Source organism: Periplaneta americana, chromosome 5, assembly GCF_040183065.1.
Source record: "Periplaneta americana isolate PAMFEO1 chromosome 5, P.americana_PAMFEO1_priV1, whole genome shotgun sequence".
In the NCBI taxonomy this organism is placed as follows: Eukaryota; Metazoa; Arthropoda; class Insecta; order Blattodea; family Blattidae; genus Periplaneta; species Periplaneta americana.
In genome coordinates this window covers 142373963-142387395 of record NC_091121.1, presented here as the reverse complement: position 1 = coordinate 142387395, position 13433 = coordinate 142373963, and positions in this window count along the sequence as shown.

Genomic DNA, 13433 nt, shown 5'->3' with positions numbered 1-13433 from the left:
GCCTGGCGTTTTATTACTGAGCATTTCAAGAAGTACTTGTACCCTAACATAAAGAACACAGGGTATAACTGTACACTTCAGAGATATGCATGGAGTTCACGGTGCTGCAATCTTCTTTACAATAGCTGTATGGGACTCATTGTTGCCAGCTCCCCGAGGAACAGGTGTGCTTAACCATAGCGTGCATAAACATTTAAAAATGAAAGCCGTTGGGTGAGCTCTGATACTGAGGAAATTTCATTCAAGAAATTCATTATTTTAGTTCTTCCATTACGGAATATAATTGTGCCTGTGTGCATGCCATTAAGGTGAACAAGAGGAAAGAAGGTAGAAGAACTCCATGCTTTCTGGATCTAGAACTCAGGGTTAATGTCACATGCGAGGGTTCCTTATGTAAACAGAAAATAAGAGACAGATAACAATTCCCCACTTATGAATCGCGTATAAACTCTATGTTATCGAGATGACCGAGTTTTGTAATCTAAAGTAAAGACTCGTACACACTGTTCGCCTTCATTAAGATCGACATATGAACTAGGTCCTACTTTACCTACAGTAAGTATAATTGAGGACGTCACCCGAATAAGGGCGTATACGGCAAAATGTAGTTCTGATATAAACTAATTTCAATGCTTGTAAGCTGTCAGGTTCATCATAGTTGCGTCGAAAAAGTTTTTCTTCACTGTTAAATACTTTCGAGGATATTTAAAACAAAATTATTGAAACATAACAGCAAATAGTATATTCTGCTATTAGTAAATAAATATAATATGGAACTCTGTATACGCCCTTTTTCCGGCAACAATATGTTTTAGTAATGTTTTTAATTATTCTGATGTTCTAGGTGTCTAACTTTACATGAAAATTAATTATATATGGGAACATCTCGTACTTTATTAATAATTTTGTCAGAAAAAAGTAAAATAAAATAAATTCAACACGATAAAATATAAGGCCACCGACGTGGCTCAGTCGGTTAAGGCGCTTGCCTGCCGGTCTGAAGTTACATTCGGGCGCGGGTTCGATCCCCGCTTCGGCTGATTACCTGGTTGGGTTTTTTCCGAGGTTTTCCCCATCCGTAATGTGAATGCAAGGTAATCTATGGCGAATCCTCGGCCTCATCTCGCCAAATATCATCTCGCTATCACCAACCTCATCGACGCTAAATAACCTAGTAGTTGATACAGCGTCGTTAAATAACCAACTAAAATAAAAATAAAAGATAAAATATACATTTACCATAAAATATTGAATAAAATTATTTAATAATTACACAAGTAGAGCTACAAAATAACATTACATTTTCAGTTTATGGTTTTCTTGTTCTTATGTCTTTTTCTTCTTTATGCATCATCACTATTGTTGCTAGAGTCATCTTCACCATTGTGTGATGATGTCCTGGCTTTATTCAGCATTGAGTTCAATCAGCTTTGGCCATCTTCATCTGAAAACTGTAAGAGATCTCTTAAGTCCTTCGCCTTGGAGGGTTTCAAAGGCACTGGGTTCATTTATGTTGGAGTCAAAAGTTTTAGCTGCGACATTTCCATTCCGTCTTCCAAATGTTGAAGGAAACAAATGATGCAGATTATGAGGTTCAAACTGGAAATACCCCTGATGTACTGTATTGCACTTGTTTAAACTTTTGGATCATAATTGTATGAGAACGATTTAAGTGTGTATCCTTTTTATTATTGAGGATGTCACCTGAAACCAGTTTATTCTGAACTGTTGTTAATCGTTTCTCTGAAATTTGCAATAGACTCAATAGAAAGTATTGATAACATCACATTTTTACCCCCATAATAGAAAACACTATATTTCCACAAATTTTTCCTATTCTTGATTCTCAGCTTTCAGATTCACTATTTCAAGACAAGAAGTAATAAAATGATATTATTCTAATTTCGAACCCATGTCCCAAAAGCGTTTAAAAATAGAGAGTTGATCGTCCTTTGAAATTTCATGTGTACACATTTTCATACATCATCTTACCGGTGTAAATAACTTCTTTTCCATTTCCTTGCCGGTACAAGTTGTGTATGACTTACCACTGTTTCTATTCATTTTCCTTTCTTCAGTTTTCCATTTCGTTTTCTTCACAAGCTTCTTTTCTCCTATATTTTCGGTCATGATTCACTGCTGCAACTGGCAACCTGAAGTAGGTCTAAACATCGAATACTAGCCTACTACAGTACGGCTTGCAACAGCATGTGACTGCCACTGTAGTAGCACCTGTTCAACGTAAACACGTAACATTGTGTCCTGTGTTAAGTATTGAAGCTAGACTTACGAAAATTTACTACAGTGTACTATATGCATTCAACTATCTAATTCCTTGATCGTCGGAAAACGGGCGTATAAGCTTATACGCCGTTATTCGAGTGAAGTCCTCAATTTACGTAATAGTACAGATTGCTCACAATCGGGGTTGCCAGTTTTTAGATATACCAAGGAGGGACATCTTTTTTCAATCATATACAGCACTACGTTTTGTTAAAAAATAAAAAAAGAATAAAAATTATCCCTCTATATGCAGTTGAAGTGAATAATATGAATCTCAAAATTGCAATTTTAATAAAAGAAAACATATGAAGACATTATTTCAAAAACAGCCCTTGTCAAAAATTTCGATTTTTCAGGAAAACGAAAAAACAACCCCCAGCCCATGTAAATTATAACACCGAAATAAAAAAAGGTAGACTCTTTCTTCAGGATATAAGAATCAGTTATATGATAAATGTATTTAAGTTTTTAAATATTAGAGACCTATAATTAATTATTGAATGTGGAAGAGTGTGACATGGGCAATTTTTGCATTAAAACGATACAAATGGAGATTGTAATATTATTATTTCAATATTTAATATTGTATTGCAATATCAGTAAATTAGCAAGAAATAACAACACATGTTAATAACTTTCTTCTCCACTGCTGTTGACGCTTCAATGTTTACAACATGTGTATTGGCAGTTTCTGTTTCTGAAACAAGTTGGAGACTTTCAAAGAACCGGCGGCTTTCTGGAGACAATAGTCCATACAGTTTTTTCAGGTCCTCCATTTTTATTGCTTGATCTTCAAGGGTTCATTGTAAAGAGGGGCAAACGATAGTTCTTGAGGTATTAGTACCCTTTTACGGATATGCACAGATCTCTATGGCCCCGAATAACTGTCCCTTACTCCTACGTGTGGGAAGTCTCTGTCAAGCCTATACATTCTCAGCTGCATTAGCTTCAGTTGACATCTAGAAGACTGAGAAAAATAGGGCTCCACTGTAGTCTTGATGATGTTGAGAAAATCTGGTGTATGAACCTCTTCACTTCAAAAGGTTTTGGATGTACTCTGCAGCTATAACTATTATATCATCCCACTGATTTGGAGTTTGCACAAAGGCAGTTCGTTTTTTCTTTGCAATTGAGGAAAAGTTCTGATCATTTGACAAAAATGAGTGGCCTCTTATGGGGAACAAGTGCGTAACTCGTTTGAAAACTTGAAAACAGTGTACTAGCATGTACAAGAAGTACACCATACAAAAATTTGTATTTTGGTAGGGACAGCCTTTTAATATTATAATTAACTCATTTTTTAATCATTTCTTTCTTTTAGGTGATCAAAGAGCAAAGACATGACTTCATTTGTCCCTTCTTACCAACTGTTTCATGATAGGTAAACAGGTTACCTCATCATTTGGTAAATGATACTCAAAAACAATAATGCCAAAGCTGACGAGAGTAGTAGATTACATTGGATCTTAGATGTGGGACAGGCAAATTCTGCATGTAATCGAAACTCAATACTGCAGCTATGCCTTTACGAGCTCTTTGTATGGTCGTTTCATGACATAGAAAGCCTCTGCTTTGAAAGATGTATTTGCTTCTGATCCATAAGTTTGACATTTTTCATCATTGCTTTCACAAGCTTCTATCTGTTGGGTCAAGGTGTCACATACGGTTCAGGTATCAGGTCTAGGTAGTCTGAAGGAAATATTAAATTTTTATGTAAAAATATATCAGTAGGTATGGTAGGATACTTGAATGCTATGTAACTCCATAAACATATTGCGCATTTCTTTAACTGAAAGTGTTTCTAGCAGGTACAATGTATGAAGACTTCTTCGTATAGAGTAAGGGGACTGCCGGGGTTTGAATGAACTAATATGATGCATAATCAGAGTTTCAATTTTCTTTGGAACCGCCTTGGGGCGATTATTGTGTTTATCTCTGGAGTCAGTAGAAGATTTCTGATAGTTCAGCAATGATGTTTGTACAGTACGAAGACACCCCATGCAAACTCATATACGCATTGCGACAAACAGGCACATCTTGGGATATACCATCTGAACTTATTCTCACCTTATAATACAAATATTTTCCTACGTGATTAGTATGTTATTTTCTCTCTACTTTAATTTTCTTAATAAAATCTTCCTTTGTGCCCTTTCATTTTCTTTTCTGAAAATTTAATGTAATCTACTTCCATCGTTACTAGCTATGATGTACAAGAAACTAAAATGAAATGCTCAATGACTGTTTATTGTTGCAAAGTGAAACATTTCAATATTTATTCAACTTAACACAATGCTGCCAATAATTATTATATAATGCATAATGTATCTAATTAATTGAGTGCTGAAGACATTTAACAAAAGAACAACCCATGTCAGTTGACAAGGGCAATTTTTGTTCGAAAGCAGAATGACATGGGCTGTTTTTGTAGAATCGGTGTTTTTTCTTATGGCTACTACGCCTGACACAGGTCGTTTTCGACTTTTAAACACATTTCATATTGTGGCAAAAATGCGCCTCCACGTGATGGTGCCCTTAACTCATTTTCGTTAAAAATTGACAAGGGCTGTTTTTGTAATAATGTCTTCATATTGTAGGTACAGGTTTCCAAGTACAAAACAATATTTATCTGGCTAATTTACAGCCAAATAAATGTTGTTTTGAAAATCTACATCACGTTTTCTGGCATCTTACTGAAGAGCTTGTGGCAATAATAATTATGTTATGCTAAATTATTAACTTGATTACTCATCCTAGCTTTTTTCACTGATTTTAATGTTTTGAAAATTAAACAGATTTATTATATTGCGTTATTAAACTTCATACATAAAAATCGTAATAAATTCAAATTATGTCATCATAAATATGGAACTAAAAGATCCGATTTTATACGACTAGAGGAACCAAAGTGTTTCACAAGCACAGCTCTTAGCCATGGTACCTACTTTGGTCCAAGGTTATATAATAAAATAATTGAAAGGTACCCAAATTTGGAAAATTTTAGTTTCATAAATTTAAAAAATAGCATTAGGAGTATAAGTGTTAAAGAATATATGTTGATTTAATATGTGTATGTATTTGTATGATTTAAATTGTTAAAATTGAAATTGTATTTTTAAAGTTAATTTATTCTTATAATTGTTTTTTTTTTCTTGACGTACTTTGTGCCAAATAATTATCTTTGTTTGTGTTAAGTGTGTGTTTAGATAACTCCCTGAGCACGAGGTTTTACTCCTTCAGGGAAGAATTAAGATTGTATTTTTGTACATGTTACTTTACTAACAATAAACAACAGCAATAAAGAACAATAATAAATTAATAGTAATTTAGTCTCATTGATTTCCCCAGCTTTTTATCATTAACAGTAAAACACAAATTCCAAAAGATGGCATCACATGTCACAAAATATTTCAATTTGAGTGTCTATTAATTGATTACAATGACATAAAATGTATTGATATCTAAATTCATATTTATTTTGTGACTTAGCATATTAGTGCTCCCAACCCATCATTTAATATATACAGTATATATTTCCAGAGTTTATATGGATATTTATCATTAGACTTTAGCATTTTCAACAAGTTTTATTATTATTTTTTCCATTTTTCTGTACCATGCATTTCTGATGGACGTCTCTTTTCAAATGTTTAGAAATATTATGTTCACCACTGAATTTGCTGTCAGAAATCTTACATTGCCAAAAGATTCGATTTTTACAATGAGCAAACCTACATTGTTAAGAAAATTAATTTAAATCTAATGTAATTATTCAGGCGTAGAAGAAAATAGTGACTGGGTAATGATAAAATTGTACAAGTGATGCTAATTTTCTGCAGGGACTTTTTGCGTCCCGCCTCGAATCGAAGCGGGAATCGGGATTTTTGTATGAAAATAGGGACATGTCCCACCAAATCGGGACATCTGGCAACCCTGCTCACAATACATACGCTGAATATTTCATACTGGATGAATACGTACAGTAAAACCTCGTTAATCAAAACGATTTGGGGGATAAGTTGAGCGGTTTAACGAAAGTCCGGGTTAACAGAAATAACCTAAAATAACAGTATAAAGTGCATTAAAACTCCGTTTACAGTAACAAAAGACGTTTATTTTGGTGTATTTAAATGCCATAGGCTAAATGCAATATACAATACAGTAAAATGTAAGTCATTGTATAGTTTAATTACTTCAATGCAAACTTGATGGATTTTTTTATTTTTAATACTATAGGTGTAATATTGTAATTCCTTACTTGTAATGTATAAAAGTATGTCTTAAAACAAAGTTCTTTATTTTTTTCCAAGCTCATAGTCTTTTTGCCTGTCCGGATTAAGCGAATTCCAACTTACTGGGGTCCGTATTAAGGAGGTTTTACTGTAATGTGTGTTTGTAGATAATTATTATTGTAACGTTTTATACTGAACAACAATGTAATTTTATTATCTCAACAATAGGATTTGTTCTCCACACAGTAACACAGTATTCGTTAGTGCACTCCACTGACGACAATGGCAATTTACTTGGACTATTACGAACAACAATGAACTGTTAATCTTAACTAATATTTACAAAGCACTATTTACAACACAGAACGGTCAGTTCTCAGTTCACAGCTCGTTTGTCTTGGCTAGTTCTTCTAGCTCAGTCACTCGCGTTCACAGAATCTCGAACCACAGACCTTCAGAGACGATCCGCTGAACTTCGAACTCAGGTCCCCAAACTGCGTCCACTGCACTCGAACTCCTGGCTTCAGGCTCCACAGTTACGGACACAACTCAAGTCGCGCTCTGGTCTCGAAGCTGGCTTCACTGCTACGCAAGACTGGCTTACTGACTGACTGAATTTCACTTGCGTTTCTTCTTTTATAATTAAACCATAGTTACGAGAAATTTCTACGGGTGTCCTCTCGAATTATCTGGATATCTCCACTTCGGACGGACTTCTGGAAGATTCGGGAGGGTCCGTCCCCCCTTTCACTCCGCACGTAGCAGTTTGCTTCCTTCAATTCTCGGCAAGCACCAGATGCGCGCGCAACCTCCCCTCGCGCGTCGCAGTAGTACACCGCCCCTCTACCCTCTCAGCATCCAGACGCTCCTCTCGCCGCCACACCTAAGCGACCAACGGACAAGCGTTCGAACCCCGGTGTAGCTGTCACATATGTTTCTTCCTTTCAATTCCCCTACATTGTTTTACTACAATTCGTAACTATTTGCGTCAGAAGCAAAGTATTAAAATAGGAATTACATACGTACGTACATACATACATACATACATAGCCTACATACATACATACATACATACATACATACATACATATATACATAGCTTGACTGATAAAATAGACGAATGTAAAAGGAACTAGTATTAATTAAGATGTATCTATAATGCAAGACGATAGGTTCCAAAAATAGGTAGTAAGTATAAACTCGGAGGATATGGGGAATCTGGACGACCAATAACTCGCACGAAAAAATCTCTCTCTATAGATGATGGGACAGATCAGTTGGCCTAAATCTTATTAGCATAAGAAAAAGAAGCAGTTGATAACCTTTGATAAGTCTTATGTTTAATAATTATGTAGTTTTTAACAGAAACTCATTGGTAAACAAGTTGTATCTTGATATTCATAAAATGTCTTCACGAAGCCTATTTATGTAGCTTTCTGCACTTTTCGTTCTTTTGAGATTCCATATTTCAGGACCTAACACGAGCACCATTTTCCCCCATTGTTTATTTTTTATTTTATTGGGTTATTTCACGACGCTGTATCAACATCTCAGGTTATTTAGCGTCTGAATGATATGAAGGTGATAATACCGGTGAAATGAGTCCGGGGTCCAGCACCAATAGTTACCCAGCATTTGCTCATATTGGGTTGAGGGAAAACCCAGGAAAAAACCTCAACCAGGTAATTTGCACCGACCGGGATTCGAACCCGGGCCACCTGGTTTCGTGGCCAGACGCGCTGACCGTTACTCCACAGGTGTGGACTTCCCCCATTGTTTACAGGCTAAATTTACAAGTGCTGTTATATAATTTTCCAACTCACTGCGGGCTAGCACCTTTACTTTTTAACTGTACTCTAGAATATGACGTTAGGAAAGTTCACGAAAACAGAGAGGTTTTGGAATTGAATGGATTATATCGGCTGCTTGTTTATCCGTGAATATGTTAGGAAAAAATCCACGAAGTGTTACGGAAAACACGGGAATTTTATTCGAAGCAAGTAAAGAGATGGGTTTGGAAGTAAATCCCGAGAAGACAAAGCCTATGCTTATGTCTCGTGACCGGAACATAGTACGAAATCGAAATATAAAAATTGAAAACTTATCCTTTAAAAAGGTGAAAAAATTCAAATAGGCCTATCTTGAAGCAACAGTAACAGACATTCGAGAGAAATTAAACACAGAATAAAAATAGGAAATGCGTGTTATTATTCGGTTGAGAAGCTTTTGTCTTCTAATCTGCTTTCAAATAACTGAAAGTTAGAATTAATTAAACAATTGTATTATCGGTTGTTCAGTACGGTTGTGAAACTTGGACTCTCACTTTGAAGGAGGCACAGAAGTTAAGAGTGTTCGAGAATAAGGTGCTTAGGAAAATATTTGGGGCTAAGAAGGATGAAGTTACAGGAGAATGGAGAATGTTACACAACGCATTGTATTCGGGACCTAAAATAAGTAGGAATATTATATCCAGACGTTTGAGATGGGCAGGGCATGTAGTATGTATGAGCGAATCCAGAAATACATGAGAGTTTTAGTTGGGAGGCCTGAGAGAAAAAGACTTTAGGGGAGGCCAAGACGTAGATGGGAGTATAATATTAATTGGATTTAAGGGAAATGGGTTATGATGTTAGGGAATGGATTAATCTTGCTCAGGATAGGGACCGATGGCGAACTTATGTGAGGACGGCAATGAACCTCCGAGTTCTCTAAAAGCCATTTGTGAGTAAGTTTTATCATTTATTTCTCAGCCACTTCATCTTTCACTTGAATTTCTTCTGCCCACTGTTATTTTAAGCTAGATAACGTATATTTCATAGTTGAATGGTTCAATTAAATGACTGGATGTGAAAGTTAGAGAACATCTGTCATTCTGGTAAGTAACGATTTTTAATGTGTTTATACGTCAATTTTTTAATTAAAAGCTAATCAACACAATTATAGTAATTTTCCTCAATTCTGTTTTAAATTGCCACTATTCTGGACACCAATTAAATTTAATAGATCCATTATAGTGTTCTTAATTTCTAGGCTTAAAGTTTCCTGTTGTCTGGGGGAAATTAAACAGATTGGCGTGACGACGCTGCTATTGTTCTCGTCGTAAAAGACTTTATAGAAGCCTCATGGTGTCTGCACTATAAAGTTAAGATTAACATTGTAAATGCTAGTTAGTTGGCAAAGTACGGTGATCTATAAACCAGCAGCTGTATAATATGGAATAGTAGTTGAGTTAATTACATTTCAAGTGATTCCCAGTACATTTAGGCCTGTCATAAATATTAAATTTTGTAGTATACAGAGTCTACTCTATAATACTAGTCTATAAAATATTATCATAGCACACATTCTACCATTTTCGTGTTATAACATATTTGATTTTCTCATACTCTTTATATGTGTGCTAATTTAATGGCTAGAACAACATTATATAATTATTTATTTGGTGTTGTGTTGTCTTTGGGAGATAAATACACAGTATGTCACTTTGATTTTCATACACTTGGATTTAATAAATAAATCAGTAAGATTTTCATAACAAAATTAGTCCCATTTAATATTTCTTTAACAAAAATGTTCCAGATGGACCTATTTACATAATAGCCTATGTAAAAGTAAATCAAATCAACAATTATATTACATGTAAAACATGAATTATAAAGAATATTGTACTTTAACTTGTCATATTATCCTTATTCGTATAGACAGAATGAAAAAATAAATTTATATTTTAAATAAATATATTACAGATTTTTTGATATTTTGTAGAGTAGCTTTTGGCTTTAATAACAGCTTCACATTTTCGCTACATGGACCTTACAAGACGTTCACACTTTTGAGGGCCGATATTTTTTTTTTACTATTCTGTAGCAATATCTTTCTTCAACTCTTTTTTTTCGAAGAAACATGTTTGTTGTAGCCCTTGGCTTCAGATTCACCCATAAACGTTCAATAGGGCTTAAATAATCAGTTAATTATTAATTAATATTAGAGGAGAAAAATTCGCTCCAGCGCCGGGGATCGAACCTGGGTCCTTGGTTTTACGTACTAAGCGCTCTCACCATTGAGCTACTCCGAAATCCAATCCACAGCACCGGATCGAACTCCCCTCCTCTACTGTTTTTCCCTTTGTGGGGCTCCAAGTTGGGCATGTATGTTGACATTTTATTAAGTCAATTGCCTTTATACAAGGAGCGTACTCAGTTGAGTGACTTGGTGGCCGGGATTCCACAATAATTGTTACCATAACAGATATATTCTGTAGGACCAACAAAATAATAATCCTTAGTAAATTTTTCTAGCATTTTCTGTACACATTACTGTGCATATTATTGTGGAATCTCGGCCGCCAAGTCACTCAACTGAGTGCGGTCCTTGTATAATGGCAGTTGACTTAAAATGTCAACATATGTGCCCAACTTGGAGCCAGGCCACTAAGGAAAAAACACTGGAGGAGGGGAGTTCGATCGGGTGCTGTGGATTGGACTTCGGCGTAGCTCAATTGTGTGAGCTCTTGGTACGTAGAACCAAGGACCCGGGTTCCATCCCCGGCGCCGGAGCGAATTTTTCTCCTCTGATATTAATTGTTACCATTACAGATATATTCTGTAGCACCAATAAAATAATAATCTTTGTTGAATCATCAGATTCAGGAGGAGTTCTCAGTAGTTTAGGCACGTTCAAAATTAACCAAGTCTTATTTATTTCGGCCGTATGTTTAGAATCTTCATGTAGACGTCATTCCCAATTTTGCCGTACTTTTTTCACATTCTTCTTAAAAATGTCCATTCACACTTCTTTGTCCATTAGATTGTCAATTAACTGTATATTTGCACCCCATCTTGCTGCCACACACCCTCACAACATAACAAGCACATGTGTTGGCCACATTATTGTCCCCATTGGGTTTTCCCCGCACTTTGTTTACGCCATCAAAGATAAATTGGTTAACTTTAGTCTCATCAGACCAGACAACATTATTCCAAAATTTCTGGCCCTTATGTACTGTACGTGTTCTTTCGCGAACTTCAGTATTGCAATTCGGTTCTTCCTACTAACAAAAATGGCCTCTTCCTTATGATTCTACCGTGGTGAACATGTGTACGAAGTACCCGACGGAGGGTCGCAGTACTTACGTTCTTACCAGTAGTTACTTTCAGTGCTGACCTCAGTTTTCGAGCACTTACCATAGAGTTCGATTTTACTTGTCTCACAATGGCTCGTTTCTCTTTTTCACTTAACTTCATTCGTTTCGGTTTTCTTGGTATACTTTTCACCGTCGCCCTGGGTGGCACAGGCGGTATAGTGCTGCCTTCTGTGCCCGAGATTGCGGGTTCGATCCCGGCCCAGGTCGATGGCATTTAAGTGTGCTTAAATGCGACAGACTCATGTCACTAGATTTACTTGCATGTAAAATAACTCCTGCGGAACAGAATACTGGCACACCGGCGACGCTATTATAACCTCGGCAGTTGCGAGCGTCGTGAAATAGAACATTAAATTAAATTAAATTAATTATTCTCCAGCGAACCTTAATATTTAAATTTATTAACAATATACTGCACCGTTGCGTTATTTTGTTTACAAGTTGCCCTATTTTTCTGAAAGAATATACCTTTAGGGCCAGATTTATAATTGTCGTCTTCAGGTCGGAACTGAACCATGTACCTGCATCATATCACTTGACGACCAGAGAGCCAGTGAATTGGTGAGAACTGATATAAGATACATTGAATATAAATACCATTAGAGCTAAGTCATTTTGCAAGGAAACGCAATTCTCAGATATCTGTTAATATTGGATGTAAGACGTGTTGAGATCAAGGAAAACTGCAGTATATTATATTTTATAACAGTAAAAATTGAAAAATTAATAATTTTATATTTACAGTGCTTACTTTGAAAATAAGCTCTTAAATTACCAAGGTCCGTCGTCTTAACTGAATTAATGATTGAGTGGTTAGCATGTCTGCTACTGGATTCAAAGTATACGAGTTCATTCCTGTCCATTTTCATCATCCATGATGAAAATAAGTTGGAAAATGTGCAACGAGTGATAAAGAGCTTATTTTCATTTCGTGTAAGTTCGTAACCTTAGATATTCGTAAAGTTGGGATTGAATTTGAAGACTGTATTTTTATTCAATTATCACATCGTTTAGAAATTATTACGTAAGTTAACTGTGAATCCTGGATATTAAACGAAACTAAATCTTTTTGTATCCTGCTGTAAAAATTACTTAAATATTTTAGTAGAAGTGGCAGATAATGTTGTACCTAACAAAAGAATTTTCACTATAAATTCGATTTTATTTGCTAAATAATTAAATTATTTAATTAAATAATTATATATCAGATTGTAATTAACATATACTACAGCAACCCAAGACTACGAAACGATATAATTTCGTACTATTAAAATGATACGAATTTCTTACAGTGCTGTAGAGTTAAGACTACTTGATAATAAGAAACAGATTAAGAAAAGAATTTATCATTTAACATTAAATTCATACAATAATGTACTCTTATCAAAGAATTATAAAGTAGGTTCATTCTTTACTGTTATTATTCAGCAAAATACGGACCCAGAAACAAAGTTTTGGCCATGCGTAGTATTATGTTATAAATGGAATTTGGAAAATTCATGTGTCACAAATTTTGTTTCTGGCTCTGTATAATGTAGACAGACAGACAGATCAGACGGACTGACGGACGAACGGACAGGCAAGCAGGTAAATATATAAATAAGTGAATATATAAACAAATAAGTAAATAATGAAGCAGGTAACAAGTAGACAGTAGATAGTAAATAATAACTAGTAAATAATAAATAATAAGTAAGTAAATATTTATTTATTTGTCTAATGGCTAGTACATGATATTTACTATCATTGACTGAGCGAAAAACAAGAAAGTGGTG